Source organism: Cyprinodon tularosa, unplaced genomic scaffold (genome assembly GCF_016077235.1).
Source record: "Cyprinodon tularosa strain WSP-4 unplaced genomic scaffold, ASM1607723v1 ctg587, whole genome shotgun sequence".
Lineage (NCBI taxonomy): Eukaryota > Metazoa > Chordata > Actinopteri > Cyprinodontiformes > Cyprinodontidae > Cyprinodon > Cyprinodon tularosa.
The window spans coordinates 243683-261336 of NW_024039326.1; the positions used below are offsets into that span (position 1 = coordinate 243683).

The window sequence follows — 17654 nt, forward strand, 5'->3', positions numbered from 1 at the left end:
GACAGCTGGGTCTGGCCCTTCGCGTTTCTGCGAGGCAGCCTTGCTGCACTGAGGGGGGGCATTTCAACAGCTTCACATCCGCTCCGAGGACAGAAACAAAGAAAATCCTCACCTCACATTTTATTCTGCCTCCCTAACAGATGCAGCGGAAAGTCTTCATCGTTTAAAAACATCCATGTTACCTGTTGCTGCTCAATACGCCGGCATGAGGCAGTGTGTAAATGGATTATTTATGGTTTACAGCTTCTTATGAATGTAAATCTGAAAGGTGTTGCAGGCATTTTTACTGAGCCTCCTTTTGTTCTGATACAGCTAATAAAACTGTTTATAGTTGTCTGGAACAAGGAACACGCCAAATAGGTCAAGGAGAGAGTTTAAAGCAAAGTTGGGATATAAAACGAGTTATATAATCCGAGTTCTCCACTCAATCCACCATCTTAAAGCTGAAAGAGTTTAGCACAGCAGCAGCCTACCTAGCCTAACATAGCTTTTCATCCAAACTGACAGGGTCAAGGCTGGTTTACGCTTAGAAACAAGGCCATCTGCGTGTATCGCAGTTAACGCAGATATACCCCCCGCCCCTTCCGCAGACACTCTGATGCACATTCCCAAAATTGTAGGTGACCGCAGACAGGAGGCCTCTGATTAGCAGTGATGGAAGAAACGGACTCCGTTACCTTGTGTTAGTAACGAGTAATCTAACTAATTACTTTGACTGTAACTATAACGCAGTTACCATTGCAGACACCCCGTTACTGCGCGTCACTCAGGTCGCACAATGAACCTTTTTTCATGCTAGGACTCGTGCACGCCTTGTCCTTAGAGAGGGGAGGATGAGATTAGCTGATGAATAGTGAGATTCCGTCTGTCAGTTGGGTAGGTGGGTGTTTCTGCTGGCGGGTGTTAACGTACAGCACACACAGAGAGATGGAGAGTCAGGAGGACTCCAGCAGCAAAACAGCGTTTTCCAGATGGAAATACCGGTGTTACGTCGAGCTTCGTTTCCCCATCAGATACGGTTTCCCCTGCATCTCCGCACAGCGCAGGCGGCACAATTGACCACGCAAGCGACAGGAAACGCGCATGCTAGCTAAAGGCGCGCAACAGTCGACCTGTGCTTGCGCCACAGGAGAACTATGGAGAGCGTGAACGATCATTAGCCTATATGGAGAAAGAGAGAAATCTGGATGGATGGATGGATAGATGGATGGATGGATGGATGGATGGATGGATGGATGGATGGATGGATGGATGGATGGATGGATGGATGGATGGATGGATGGATGGATGGATGGATGGATGGATGGATGGATACTTTGCCTTTTCAACCTATTGTATTTTTTATGTTAAACATTATTTGATGGCCTTTGTGGCAGGGATGGAGATCCATATTTTATGTCACACACAGAGTATAGATCTAGATAGATAGATAGATGTTGCAGTATCTATAACAACCCAAACACACAGGATTTCAGAATCAGACATCACTAGTTATTCCTTTCATTCACTCACCAGATCTGAACGCCCTGTTAAAAAACTTCACATGGCGTTCCCCCCTGATGTCATTTACCTTGAGTTGCAATAAATGCTAAACTCTCTGCAGGTTCTTGTCTTTGTCGTCCGCTCTATTCAGCTGGCTTTGAAACACACAGCGAGAAGGTGGGGGCCGGGTGGTGAGGTTTACGGGGGCGAGAAACGCAAAAGTAACGCAATAGTTACTTTTGCTAGTAACTAGTTACTTTTATTGTGGAGTAACTCAGTTAGTAACTCAGTTACTTTTTGGGAGAAGTAACTAGTAACTATAACTACTTACTTTTTCAAAGTAACGTGCCCAACACTGCAACCGATGAAACACAAACGGAGTATAAATAAAATATTTCTAACAATTATTTAGCTTTTTATATACATTTTAGCCACTATTAAAGGAATAGTACACCCAAAACATGATTAGCCTTCATTTTCTACTCACCCCCATGCTGAACAACACTCTGGAGTACTTTTTTGATATCTCAAATGCATCTGGAGATCTGGGAGGCTTCTTGCTGTCTGCTGACATTCAAATAATGGAGGTCTATGGCGCCCGAGACAGAAAGGTCCATAAAAGTCCACAAAAACGTGTCAATATTACTCCATACTGCTCGTCCAATGTATTCCAAGTGTCCTGAGTGGGTAGCGTCCAGAATTTACTCGAAACGAAGTCATTTAGAATGTTTTTAGAGCATAAACAGTAGTGTATAGGATTTCCTAAAAGCGCGTTCACGAGTCTACGGAAACCGCGGCAGACCAAACCAGATGAAAGTGCGCATTCAGCTCGGCAAAGAACTCATGCTCTTCCTCAACACTGAAGTCCTCAGACATTTTTCTTTTGTTGTTTCTTTCTTTGCACAGGTAAACAGCACATTTCTTCTTCTACGCTTGCATTATCGGCAGAGCAGACGCTGAATGCGCACTTTCATCTGGTTTGGTCTGCCGCGGTTTCCGTAGACTCGTGAACGCGCTTTTAGGAAATCCTATACACTACTGTTTATGCTCTAAAAACATTCTAAATGACTTCGTTTCGAGTAAATTCTGGACGCTACCCACTCAGGACACTTGGAATACATTGGACGAGCAGTATGGAGTAATATTGACACGTTTTTGTGGACTTTTATGGACCTTTCTGCCTCGGGCACCGTAGACCTCCATTATTTGAATGTCAGCAGACAGCAAGAAGCCTCCCAGATCTCCAGATGCATTTGAGATATCAAAAAAGTACTCCAGAGTGTTGTTCAGCATGGGGGTGAGTAGAAAATGAAGGCTAATCATGTTTTGGGTGTACTATTCCTTTAAGAGCCGGTGTAGAGGGTCCAAAGAGCCACATCTGGGTCTGGAGCTGCAGGTTACAGATCCCTGCCCTATAGCATTATGGGAAGCTAGATGGAAGTAAATAAATACAAATGAAAGGAAAACATTTCAGTCTCTTCATATAAAAAGGTTGGTGGAGATGTTACATCTAAAAGAGCAAGGTAGAATACAAATGCATGCCACACTTTTCAGAAAAGAATTATTTTCCTCATACGTTAGACTTTTTGGGTTTTTTCCTTACTGTTTATTGATACATGTTAAAGACAGTAAATGCCTCTGTGGGTTGATAAATGTGTGATCACCTAGAAGATAACATTTAATAACCTGGAATTAGGCCCACTAATTATGCCATGTGTGACCATAAATACCAGATTATCTGCACACCGTTCTGTTTTCTTCCTTCAAATCTCATATCATGACCACAGGAAAATTATTAAGTACTTTGTTTAGCACCTTCAAAACAAAAAAGGAGGAACAACATCATCAAAATTAAGATCCGACTTTAAAGTTTATGAATTATTTTAAAACCATTTCCCTATTTTATTATTCTTTGAGCTAATGCTACCTGTAGCATAAACTCATACAGTGCTAACTGTATCGTTAATTATAGTTTATTAAATCTAAGTTAACAAAAAGCAACTTTAAGGACGACATTTGCAGCATTCTTACAAATTCACCTGAAGTTAAAACAAATATTGCCTTTAAAATCAAAAAGGTTTGATACTTAAAGTTGCAATAATAAACAGTTTTTCTGCACTTTTTTTACACACAGCGCCTGCATTTTATTTTTCATTTTTATTCATGTTAGCATTGTAGAGCCCAGACTAGTAAAAACTACCTGGAACGCCTCATGAAGCTGGATAGTTGAAGGCCTGTAAAGCTGCAGCTCATAAACAGGGAAATAAGAAATTCTTTATTTGCTCTCCTGCTGGTTGGAGTGTCATAAATCATCACATGATGCACGGCTCCACCTTTGCTAATTTAAGTATTCATAAAGTGTCTGAATGCATACCTAGCTTTCACCTCGTATAGAATGCATTAATTAGTAGCTGAAATTGCATTAATTAATTGATAAAGGTGGAAGTTACGGAGAAAAAAACGTGAACATGTTTTATTGTACTTGATGACCTTGAAAAGCATAATTACTGCAACCTGTATTTATTTATTGCCATTTAATCAATTCATTGTAACAATGTGTTCACCAAGACAGGCTGAGATATGAATGTAGATCAACCTTTAATCACTCCAATTATCACCATGGCCGTTTCTAGATATGTGTACCTGTGGGTTCTCATGTCCTCGTTAAACATCATCAGTTCCAGCACTGTTCCAATTCACAAGAATAGAGAATGAGAATAGACAAAGTCCCCGGAAGTTGTACTCGCCCCTCCCTCTTTACCCAGCATGCATCAGAGCAGACTTGTCGGTTGTTCCTGTTTGGCTGTGACTCCATCATGGAGAGAAATATCAGCTGTGCTGCTGCCATCAACACCTTTGTTTATAGATGCTGGAGATCGGCCTGTTTTCCAGTGTAGTCCTGTTTCTCTGACTGTGACTAACTGGATGTGTTCTCTTCATCCTCTGACATGGAAGCTGGCTCGGAGCTCGTCTGCCTGGCTTTGTGTTTCCTTGACAGGGCCGCCTTTTACAGTTGCTTGGTGGTACTGCAGGAGGTTTCTTCCTGTTAAAAGGGAGTTTTTCCTCTCCACTGTTGCTACAAGCATGCTTAGTGTGAGGGATTGCTGAAGAGTCAATGAGTCGATGCAATCAGCTGGTTTTCCTTAGATAGAAACTTTGAATCAATTTGACTGGATGATCTGGTGAACTGGAAAGTGAATTGGGCTCACCACTGACAGGTTTCCCAGCATGCACTGCAGCAGCAGCAGCTTCCAGTGGAGCTCACAGAGCTCAGAGTATTAAGTTAAAAGTTGTCTTTTCTGTTGCCGTTGTTCTATAAAAGTACATTTAAAAATGATTTAAGGTGAGAACTTTATACTTTAAGCCTTACTATCTTACCTTTTTACAGATTTATTGCGTAAATAGAAAAAAAGTTCAGATGTTGAGAGGACTGCGGCAGCCAGTGGAGCTCCAAGGCTAACAGCTCATTTGATTTGTGTTTATCTGATTGTGTTAATCTTTATTCCCCCACCAAATTACAGGTCATAATTTATTATAATCTAGAGACTATAAATAACAGGAGCTGAATTGTAGCTCCAGACTAGCTTTTAATGTGGTGATGTCACGAATACGCTTCTATTCCAATTGACCCAGATTTATTCTGCGTGCTCCCGTCTTCCCAAAGCCCAGATTTTCCTGTGTTCTTCTCAAGAACATACTTGGCGAGAAAATGAGTCCGTACTCACGTTCCTGTGAGTTAAGGCCTATATTTTACATGTAGAGCAGCCATCTTGGATTCTAAGGTCAGGGTTGGAGGGATTGTGATATCTGTTGGAAGCTTCAGCTTCAGATCTACTGTTAAATTTATCGAAGCTAAACAGATTATAGTACTTTTATTGCATTGTATTTACATTAAAATAATATTTTTTTAAAGTTACAACTTATCATAAAAAAAACCCTATAAACTGGTAGGAGTTGCCACGTCCATGTTGTTCCACAGTAAAAGAAAAATAGTTTTGATAATACTTTCAACTGTATCAGTGAAAATAGGAGAAGAAACAAATACATTAATTAATAATCCTGTGCAGAAGATCTTCCTGATTCTTCCTAACAAATACTTTTGTTTAACCTTCCTTTATTCTTATTAGCACCCGGCATTAGGGCCAGGCTACAGATTTTTAAGAAAATGCGAGAATAAAGTCAGAAAATTACGAGAATAAAGCTGAAAAATTAAGAGAATAAAGTCATCATAAGCTTGGAGCTCCGCCCAGCAGATGACAGTCGACCAGCTCCACCAATCAGCAACCAGAGTCCACTTTGACATCCTGCCCAGTTTGATGCTGCTGCTAAAAGATTTCCTGATTCGTCAAACCGATGCTAAAGTAGAACTTCACATGATGCTCCACATTCCTCATTTTAGGTGCTTTTTGTAAGAGTTGTCATAAATATAACTTTATTCTCATTAATATTACTACTTTAGTCTCGTAAATGTTATGACTTTATTCTTTTTGCGAATTTATTCTTTTAATATTACGATTTTATTCTCATAATTTTTCGACTTTATTCTTTTTGCGAATTTATTCTTTTAATATTACGACTTTATTCTCATTAATATTAAAACTTTATTCTGGTAATATTACGACTTGATCCTCGTAATGTTACGACTTTATTCTTGTCAATTAATAACTTTATTCTGGTTGCAACATTATTCTGGTAATATTACGACTTTATTCTCACAACTTTATTCTTTTTGCGAATTTATTCTTTTAATATTACGACTTTATTCTCATTAATATAATGAATTTTTTAATGTCATTTTATGACTTTATTGTCGTTATAACTTTACTCTGGTAATATTACGACTTGATCCTCATAATGTTACGACTTTATTCTTGTCAATTAATGACTTTATTCTGGTTGCAACATTATTCTTGTAATATTATATCTTTATTCTCATTAATATTACAACTTTATTCTCTTAGTATTATGACTTTATTCTTGTTAATATAATGACTTTTTTAATGTCATTTTATGACTTTATTTTTGTTATAACTTTATTCTGGTAATATTACGACTTGATCCTCGTAATGTTACGACTTTATTCTTGTCAATTAATGACTTTATTCTCGTTGCAACATTATTCTTGTAATATTATAACTTTATTCTCATTAATATTACAACTTTATTCTCTTAGTATTACGACTTTATTCTTGTAATGTAACGACTTTATTCTCATAAAATGTATGACTATCTTCTCATTGCAACTTTATTCTTGTAATATTATGAGTTTATTCTCTAATTAAAAAAAAAAACCCTGGCCCTAATAGTCTGTCATAGCTTTGGAGACCGTGTCAGTGTCTACAACTAAGATCGGTTGCATTTCGGAGATTTCTGGACAATATGGCTGCAAAAGTGAAGCGTGTGGAGCTCAGCTTAGAAGTTAGAGAAAACTCACACATTTTTTGAAGGTTTTACATGCAGTGCAGCCTGTGTGTTATCAGAACGAAGGAACATGTTAAGACTAGACCTCCACATCTACGTCCAGAGAAGTCACGGAAGTAGTTTTTTTTTTTTTGGAGCTGCTTTATCAAACCTATGGGAACAGTTTGTCAGTTTGTGATTAAGAACGCTGTAACCTTACAGATTATACTTTATAGTTCACTATACGACTGTTCCTTGAGGACTTTGCTGAAACTTTAAGATGGGAGCAGCGATAAAAACACTTTTAATGACTGGGAAGATAAGATTTGCTGTGAGTGACTCATTCATAGCAGCACAGTGATTCTCCCATCTCCTGAACCCCCACCGCCCGCTCACGCGCTCCCTGCTTTGAAATAATCAGCACACTTCTTGAGTAAATATGACCAGAGCAGAAGAGCAGCACAGATCGAACGTGGAGCGATGTTGTAACCGATGACCTCTGTACATGCAGGTGAAACAACATGCTCCGATCGAGCCGATGCACAGTCAACCAGACTGCTAATCGTTTTTTTTGATCTTGGGTGTTTCCACTAATGTCTTCATGCCCTGCTCTGTCTGTAAAGATCTTTAATCTAAATCGGTGATAGGGCAAGATTAAAAACGAGAAAAGAAAGGAGTTTCCATCCATTTACATCTTGATTGGATTACTCTAAGGGTGGCGTTTGTCAATATTTAATCAAATCATGTCAGAATCATGAACAAGCCTGGAGGAATGTTACTGTGTTTGCTTGCAGGCGGGAAAAAAATGATTTTACAAGTGCTCAGTGTAATTTAAGTGCACGGTTAACAGGTTTTTCTATATGGGGTTTACAGCCTTGGAGGTCTGGGCGAACTTGGGATCGTTGAACCTGTCGGTGTGGACCGCCACTTTCTCTTCAAATACAAAACCACTGTTTGCTTTGAGACATCTCCGAGGCGGCCACTTTGACAAAACAATCAGATTTATTGTTCACCGTGGAAAAAGTCACAAGTAAAACCAACTCAGGTGTTTCCTTTCCAGGAAAAACTGGTCAAGTTGAATTTCATCACATTCACCTCAGTATTTAACGAGTTTAAGCTTTTCACAATGACTTCTACAGTAGATGTTACTTTAACAGATTGCATCGCTGAATATGATTAATCTATCGATGCTGTTGGATGCTGAAAAAGATGTCCACAACTATATAAAATGTTTAATAATTTGCTAAATGTGACATAATCTAGAAGGGGAAAGCAAAACAAAACTATAAAAAGGTGTAATACACTGATTAGCTGTGCAGGCGTTTCATCTTCCATGCAGACTTGCTCCTACACAGAGATGGGTGGTTATTAGTCACACCTGTATGGAGTGAATCATGTTCCACCATTGTTTCAAAGAGCTTTTTTTTTGTTTTTATGAAAATACGGGGAAAAAATGCAATCCAGAAATGAAAGTTGAAACATTTTAGTTGAAAAAACAATTTAGATTACCGTAACATAGATTTTCCTTTTAATCAGAATTTGATTTTAAATGTTTTTTCATATATATATATATTTGTTTTTAAATTGCATTTTAAAGATTTTAGCTTTTTACTTCTGGGGGCGGGCTTTCCTCCAGTGAGGAGCAGTTATGCATTTCTATTGGTCTGTATGAATGTTTTTATTGGAGTGTATGTGTGTATGTGTTGGGTTTGAAGTGAAGCGAATGTGATCGTTAAAACATCATTTCACAATAACACAATTTTTGTTTTTATAAAAATGAAAAACAAAAAAGCAAATAATACAATTTGGTAAAAATTTATCTGAAGACAATTTACCTTTGGGACCATAAAGTTCATCCTCATCAAAACCAGAAATTTGAGAGAAAAAAAATTTTAAATAGATATTTTTGAAATTAAAATTGAAAATATGAGAAAACAGCAAAGTTACTCTGTTATTTTAACAGTTATTTAAGTGAAAATGCTTTATTTTTATTTTAAAGTTTTTCAAGTTTCATTACTGGAATGTTTTTTTTTTTATTTCAATATACAAAATGTGTTCTTTGCTTACAAAATTAATGGAACAGAACTCACTCCATACAGTTACAAAATTATACTTTCTTCTGTATATTTTTAAAGAAATAAAATAATTTTTTGGAATAGATTTGGAATAGAACTGGTTTCCTTCATCCTCCTGATTGATACCTTTATATACGGATTCAGGACAGTTTGGTTCACTTTGATCAATGAGGTAAATCAAAATGATTAAATTATTGAAAATAACGTCTTTAGCTCCCAAAAATAAATAAATAATGCATACTGATAGTTTATAAGGTATTTCTCTCTTTCTACGATGCTTAAACTGCTAATAATGGTGTGAACTAACAGAAATACAGGAAGATGATATGGATGCAAAAATGCGAACATAAATAATTTTGGGCCTGAGTGAATGAGGTTTAAATACAAAAATTCCCTAATTGCTGTAAATAAGGACATAAATATAAAAAAGCAAAATTACAACAACTTCTTTACAATTGTAGCCAAATTACAACATATTAGAAAAAGAAAGAAATAACACAATCCAGAAATTCAATTTTGAATAACTTCTTTATCAACAAAAGATTTAAAGAGTAACGTTGCAGTTTCCTCAGATTTTCTTTCTAAAATGTATTTATTTATTTTTATATTTCTGTTTTTCAGATTGAGTTGAACATATTTCATTCTTTTCAGATTGCATTTTACAGATCACATCCTACTCTTCTGGGGGCGGGGCTTTTCTCTATAGAGAGGAGTGAAGACGCATTTCTATTGGTCTGCTGGACGTTAGCAGCCAGGCTTTTATTTCAGCAAGCATCTCTATTAAAAATAGATTAAATACGTAAATGGAATTTTATTGATCTCAATATAGAGAAATTTACCTCTGCATTTAACCCATCCCCTTGGGGAGCAGTGGGCTGCCATTGTGCGGCGCCTGGGGAGCAGTGTGGGGTTGGGGTCTTACTCAGGGACCCAGAGTGCCTGCTGTGGGGATTGAACTGGGAACTTGCAACCTTCTCAGCGTACTGCTCTAACCGATAGGCTTAAAGTGGAGAGAATGCGATCTATAAGGCAATTTGAAACTAATGCATTTTGAAATACTGAATCTGAAAATAATAATTACGAAAAAAAATTAAGCTAAAAAATATTCGTATAGAAAGAAAGACATGAAAAGGTTTGAAAAAGTAAAGCTAGAATTTATCAAATATTTAAGAAATTAGAACATTTTTGAAAAACAAACTCTCAGAAAACAGTGAAGCTACTCTCCAATTATTGATTTAGAGGTTTTTCAAGGCTTCATGACTTTGATTTCCATTCAGAAAACGTGTTCTTTGCTTACAACGAAATTGCAACAAAATTCACGTTTCGAAAGTTTAATCTCCGTGTAAAAAACTTTTTTTTTTGTTGTTGCAACAATACTGGAACAAAATTCCCCCCATAGTTAGTCATGATATATATTAAATTTCTGCAGTTTTTTTCCTAATAACCTTTTACTATTTTATTATAAATGTTTATTTGAAGTTTTCTGCAAAGAACGTCGGTCCCTTTGGTAATTTAAAGTGCTTTATAATAAAGTTGGATTGGTACGGAGCCCCTAAAGGGACATGGAGGAAAAAAATAAACTTTGCGAGATCCCGCAAAACTTTTGCGAGATCTCGCAAACAATAAACTTTTGCGATATCCCGCAATACTTTTGCAGGATTTCGCAATACTTTTGCGAGATCTCCCAAAACTATTGCGGGATCTCGCAAAAGTATTGCGAGATCCTGCAAAAGTATTGCGGAATCTCGCGAAAGTATTGTGAGATCTCACAAAAGTATTGCGAGATCTCGCAAAAAATAAACTTTGCGAGATCCCGCAATACTTTTGTGAGATCTCACAAAACTATTGCGGGATCTCGCAAAAGTATTGCGGAATCTCGCGAAAGTACTGCGGGATCTCGCAAAAGTATTGCGAGATCCTGCAAAAGTATTGCGGAATCTCGCGAAAGTATTGCGAGATCTCGCAAAAAAATAAACTTTTGCAAGATCCCGCAATACTTTTGTGAGATCTCACAAAACTATTGCAGGATCTCACAAAGTTCTTTTTTTCCCCTCCATGTCCCTTTAGGGGCTCCGTAGATTGGACTGTGTATGGAAGTGTATGGATCTCTTTATTTTTATGGGTAAGTGAATTAGCTCAGTATTAAATTATTCATCCAGCTTATAGAGGAACAAAAAGTTATCATGTAAAAGTGAAACACAATATAACTTTAAATGAATTCATTTTAATCTTGTGTCCTATCTTATTTGCAGAAATGTGTACATACTTATCTCAGAATGATACATTTTTTGGCCGCATTGAGTTTTGCTAGAAACCAGATGAACTTTTTATTCAGTGAATTTAGTCCAGCTTTAAATGAGCTACTTGAACAATAAGCCATAGAAAAATAACCTTTTTTTCCTGATATCTCTGTTTAGTTTGATAAATAAGACAGAAACGTTCCTCTCAGAACCACAGTTTTTTTCTTTCACTGGTTTTTTTCCACCGTTCTGAGGGAAGGCAGGATTTATGAAGAGTCAAGGCTCCACGTCTCTCAGAGAATCGACTGCGTTTGCAACAAGAAATTCAAAGCATTTTGATCAAGAAACAATGACGGCTTTTACAGAAAGGATTCGCTTTGCTTCAGCAGGAGTTAGAATCCAGTTCATTATGGCTGAATTAACTCCCTATAGCATGGAAAGCAGGTCTGAATCCTGCAGACAGAAGAGCTTTACAGATCCTTGAGTAAAAGTATTAATACTTATAGTCAAATCTTACTACTACAAGTAAAAGTTACTCAGTCAAACATCTACTCAAGTTAAAGTATTAAAGTACTGCAATACTTCAAGTACATGCATTTAAAAATACTTAAGTATTCAAAAGTAGAAATTATATATATATATTTTTTTATATCAGTAGATTTCTGTCTGATTTTCAGAGTAATTTTAAGGAACCTGTAACTTGCAGAAACCATCTGATGCATTGACGCGTAGAAACATCTGATACAGATTCTACACCATCTGGAAAGAAGTTCAGCATAGAAATGCCACAAGAAAAAAAATACAGCTATTTTGATTATTATTTCTTATCTAAAAACACATAAAAAAGAACAGAAGAGTCTTAATCCTCCTCATTCTTTCACTGTGGAATAAAGGTTTAAGGTTGAATCTTTTACCACAAAGAAACTATATCTCTGCTTTGAGATTCATCCTACTGAACAACTTGGCCACATGGCAACAACTAACGCCTTAACAACATTTATAAACTCGAATATGAGCCCCGAGTTTTTTGCATTTGTGGAACGTCATGCAAATCTGTAAAACAGTCCAGATTCAGTCCTAAGAGCTGCTATCTGTCATGATGGAAAAAAGAATAAAGAAAACCAGCGGATGACAACGCTAAGCTGAGCTAAAAGTAACAAGAAACAAACAGTTTCCTAGAAATTTAGCGGCGTTAAAGTTAGAAATACACCCCACCTAAAAATTACGGAAGTAAAGATACTCCAAAAAAGTGCTAAAGCACAGTAATCAAGTAAATGTTACGTTCCACCATTGGATATTGGTGTTTATGGTAGTGTTGCACCAACGCCATTTTTTGGCCCCGACACCCGATACCTGGCTGCAGAGTCGGACTGGACCCAGAGAATGAAAGACATGAAAAGGTTTGGAAAAGTTAAACTTAAAATTATCAAATATTTTAACCCTTTAAAGCCCGATCCAAGAATAAAACAAAACAGAAAATTACTTTTTTTTGGTTTGAAGTCCTTATTTGCCCTTTTAACAAAATATGTAAAAAGAAAAAACAGAAATACATTTTTGATATTAATAATTTATTACTATGCGATTATTTTTTGTGTAGTCTTCTACTGGCTGTTATCAGGTATATCTGATTGTGTACAATAGGATTTCGAACAAAATTTTTACCATTAAATTATGCAAAAGATGTCAGACGCAAAAACATTTCAGAAACCGTATGTATCAAATACGATACATTTGGCATTATAGGGTTAAGAAGTTAGAAAATTTCTCAAAAACAAAATCTCAGAAAACAGTGAAGCTACTTTCAAAACCCTTTTATTGATAAAGAAGTTTTTTAAAGCTTAAAGACTTTTATGTCCATTCAGAAAACTTGTTCTTTGCTTGCAACAAAATTCTTTCTTCACATTTGCTTTTAAAAAACGTTTTGTTTCTTTGTTGTTGCAACAATACTGGAACAAAAATCACCCCATAGTTGGTGATGTATTTCTAATATATTTCTTATAATATTCAAATTTTGCTGTTTTTTTCCCCTAATAACTTTATTTATAATGTTATAAACTTTTATATTTGAAGTTTTCTGCAAAGAACATTAATCCCTTATGATAATTGAAAGTGCTTTATAATAAAGTTGGATTAGATTGTGTATGGAAGTTAGATCTCTTCATTTTAAATGAATTAGCTCAGTATTCAATTATTACGCTTATAGAGGAACAAAAAGTGATCAGAATCTGGATATTGGTGTTTATAGTAACCCATTAATATTGTGAAAATTATAAGGTAATTTCTAAACTATCTGATGTAGATCTATAATAAGAAAGATTTAACTAAAGTAAAACACCTTCAGGACGGCGTCTAACCTGAAGAGTTTCATCTTAAACTCTCATAGCCTTAGCTTACATGTTGAATATTGATTTTGAAGACAGAATAATAATAATAATAATAATAATAAATAAAAAAAAGCGGAAATATCTGTAAAAACTTACATTTAGGAAAATGTGAGATGAGACCAAATTAGAGAGGAGTACCATAAAACTCATAGTTTGGAGGAATCAGAACATCTACACTAGAATTAGGTAAAAATCTCTTGAATTAAATGTATTTACCCTTAATTTAATTTGGTAAATAAGATGATCTGCCAATGGAATTAGTATTTTTACTCTTAAAATAAGGTAATTAGATTAAATGCACAAATTAGACGATGCAATTGTTTCTTTTTCATATTTTAAATGTTAATTGTCTTGTTCCATTGGCAGAGTGTCTCACTTTACCTTCTCAGTTCAAGAACAAATGCACAAAATTTAAGAAAAATTGACTTATCTAGATTTGGAAGTTTTCAAGTGAACAATAGATCTGTTTGGGATTATTTTATTCTTTTGCATTGGAAGTTTTATGGTTCAGTTACGGGTGTCAATCTGAACTCCTCTGTAGGCAGAAGCACTCAGTCGATGGATGTGAGGCAATCTGTTGATACAGCTGCAGCTTTGCCTGAACTGGGTCAGTCCAGTAATGAAGCAAGGCTTTAAAATTCCTCCACAGCCCGCAGAGAGAGTGATACCCAGCCTCAGTTGAGTGTTACATGCTCTAAAAACTACTGAATCCTGATGTTTATATTGTTATTTTACAGCTGTTCTGCTTTGGCTTTTGTTTGTTTTAAATCAAAGGTTCCCAAAGTGGGGCTCTGAGCCCCAAAAAAGGACGTGAGATTCTAACTCCGCGGCCGCAAAATGGTTTCCACCATAATTAAGATGTGATCCCAAGATTTCGGGAGGGAAAAAAAATATCATGAAAAATATAAATGTATCATAAAATCAGCAGATGTGGAATTTATTTATTTATTTATATATAATTTAAAATTGTGTCATTTATCTGTAAACAGCTGGAGGTCGGCATCACCTATAGACCCTGATGGATAAGCAAAAGAAGATGGATGATTGGAGTTTTAAACATTAGATTTTGCAATGCACCATTAAATAATCAAAATACATGTAAAATGATAAATTAAGTAATTAATCATAGAAATTGGTAAAGATCGGATCATTTTAATTAAACCCTGATGCAGGGGTTCCCAAAGAGCGGGCCGGGACCCCCTGGGAGGTCGTCAAATATTAAGGGGGAGACATGAGATGGTTTTCTCTGATATGGAGGGCCAGATAGGTCATAAAATACATAATTGCTATTTATTTCCTATGAAATAAATAAATTATTTAAAAAAAAAGTATATTTATTTATATATCTATTTATTATCCAAGACATAATTCAAAAATATACTACTAAATTCTAAAGCGCAAAATTAAATAAGTAAATAATCCCATAAATACTTTAAAGTGCATTTAAAATGATACATTTAAATAATTAACAATGCATTTAAACAATTAATATAAAATATTAAACCATCAACTAATTCAAAATAATTTTAAATTGTGAATGAAATAATTAAATCTCCATTGAATAATTACAATATCTATAAAATATTTATAAAATGATTCACTCTCCCGTTAATTTACTTATTATTAATTGTGTTTTCTATTAAATAGTTAAAAATTAATCTAAAATAAGGAATGAAAATATAAAATTTCCTATCAAGTCAATTAAAATTCAAATTAAAAGTCCAGAAATAATTAAATAATTAAAAATCAAATAATTAATAATAAAATAATGCACCATTAAATAATCAAAATACATGTAACATGGCAAATTAAATAAGTTTAATTTATTAGAATAATACATTTATTTAAAAATGCAGTAAAACTGTGTATTTTAATGGGTTATTTTTATTGTTATTTTTGGGTCACAGTCTGAAATGTTCGGACCTCCTGTGGTACATTAATTAAAATCTTCAATTTCTAAACCTGTTGATCCTATTAGGGTCGACAGTAGGCAGATAACGGTGCTGCAGCTTCTGGATTATCATCATTTAAGCAGATGAGAAAAATTAGACGTCTTGATTGATCGTGAACATGATTGAAGGAAAAGAAACAAAGCAAGAAAGAAAAGAAAAAGGCTCCTAGTCTAGTTTTCAGGCTCGGTGGGGGAGGGATGATGATCTGGGCCCTTAGATTCAATAATCCGCCGCTGAACCTGGATCTGAACTGGGTCCCACACAGGAAAATAATCAAAATCTAGTCTTTTTTTTCTTGAATTGAGGAGGCAACAGAGACACTTTGCCAATGGAACAAGATAATTTACATTAAAAATAAGAAAAAAAGTTCATTGTCATATTTCAAATTAACTTATTTTAGTAAAAATCCTCATTCCATTGGCAAATCATTTTATTTACCTACTCAAATGAAGGGTAAATGAACTTAATTTAAGACATTTTGACTTATTTTTAGATCATTTTTGCAGTGCAGCAAAAAATTCTATTGGAAAAACGATCTGGAAATAACTAAAAATGTCTTAAATTAAGTGTATTTACCCTTAATTTGAGTAGGTAGATGAGATAGTTTGCCAATGGAATGAGTATTTTTACTCTGATAAATAAGATAATTAGATAATATGCACTTGAAATTAAACAATGCTATTCTGCTTTCTTTTTCTAAGTGTAAATTGCCTTGTTCCATTGGCAAGATGTCTCTTTTACTACCTTAATCCAAGAGCAAATGCACTTATTTTAAGAAGAAAATGACTCGTCTAGATTTAGATTTTTTCCAGTGCATCTGATTGGCTGAAAAAAGAAAGTTTGCTCAATGATCCAGTTCCAGTCGGATCGCAGCGTGTCTGAAGATGTTATGTTTTTATATTGCAGCAACAAATGTCTCAGAATGATGAGGTCATCTGGAAGACTGAATTATGGGATGGCCGTAGATTTTAACATGAAGTTGTTCCGTTTTGAAGGATGACGGTGTGTTTGGTGCAGTGGGGGTCGGATCGCATTAATCATAGAACCTGGTAAAGATCAGATCATTTTCATTAAACCCTGATGCAGGGGTTCCCAAAGTGGGGGCCGGGACCCCCTGGGAGGTCGGCAAATATTAATGGGAGATGGTTTTTTCCTGATATGGAGGGCCAGATAGGTCATAAAATACATAAATGTGCACTTCAGCAACAGTCTAGAAATAAGTAAAAGATTCTTAAAGTAAGTGTATTTAATCTTAATTTGAGCAGGTAAATAATGGATAATGGTAATTATGGTAATCTCTTTTTACTTTTAAATTAGATAATTAGATAATATGCACTTGAAATAAGACAATGCAATATTTCTTTTCTTATCTTAAATGTAAATTGTCTTCTTCCATTGGTAAAGAGTCGCATTTGCCTCCTTAATTCAAGAAAAAACGGCCTTATTTAGGTTTAAATTTTTCATGTGAATGTCCTAGAAAATAAATAAATGTAGCATAAAACAAGGAGATGCAACATTTATTTATTTATTATTCATCTAATATAATCAAAAAATATACAATTAAATTCAATTTGGCAAAATTAAAAAATTACATGTAACAGTAAAAATTGAAAAAACGTTTAAAATGATAAATTAAGTATCTAATCGCATGATTAGATGCATTATTAGATAATTAACAATCAATTCAAATGATCAATAAGAGAATTAAATATACCTTGCATACCACTTACAAATGGAGTCGCCCCCCGTCCCCGTCTGGATATAGATATTGTGCTTCTAGACCTTCTACTAAGGTCTAGAAGCACAATATCTATATCCAGCCATTCAACAAAGATCCTGCTACATGCTAGCCTCGTGAGACCATCCTGATCTCGCGAGCTTTCAAGGTTTCACTCGCAGATCAGTCTGGAGACTCTCCGTTAAAGAAAATTTGGAGCCGTTCACCAAACGAACGTCCAATCAGCGTTGGCTTTGAGGCGGGTTGAGGTGTGACGCAAAGAGAAGCGCGACAGTTCAGTCTAAAGAACATGGCGGCTTCAGCCGATGAAACTAGCGTTAGCGTGGCTATCGAGCAAGTTTTATCGGAATTACAGAGTATTTCTTCACTGAAAGAAGAGCAAA

The 17654-nt window shown here is 35.4% G+C and overlaps 1 protein-coding gene across 2 annotated transcripts in view; it reads left to right on the forward strand.

Annotated features, from left to right (window-relative positions):
* Positions 1-17654, forward strand: part of hnf4a (hepatocyte nuclear factor 4, alpha) — a 70277-nt gene that overhangs the window by 37495 nt on the left and 15128 nt on the right. The window lies entirely within an intron of this gene.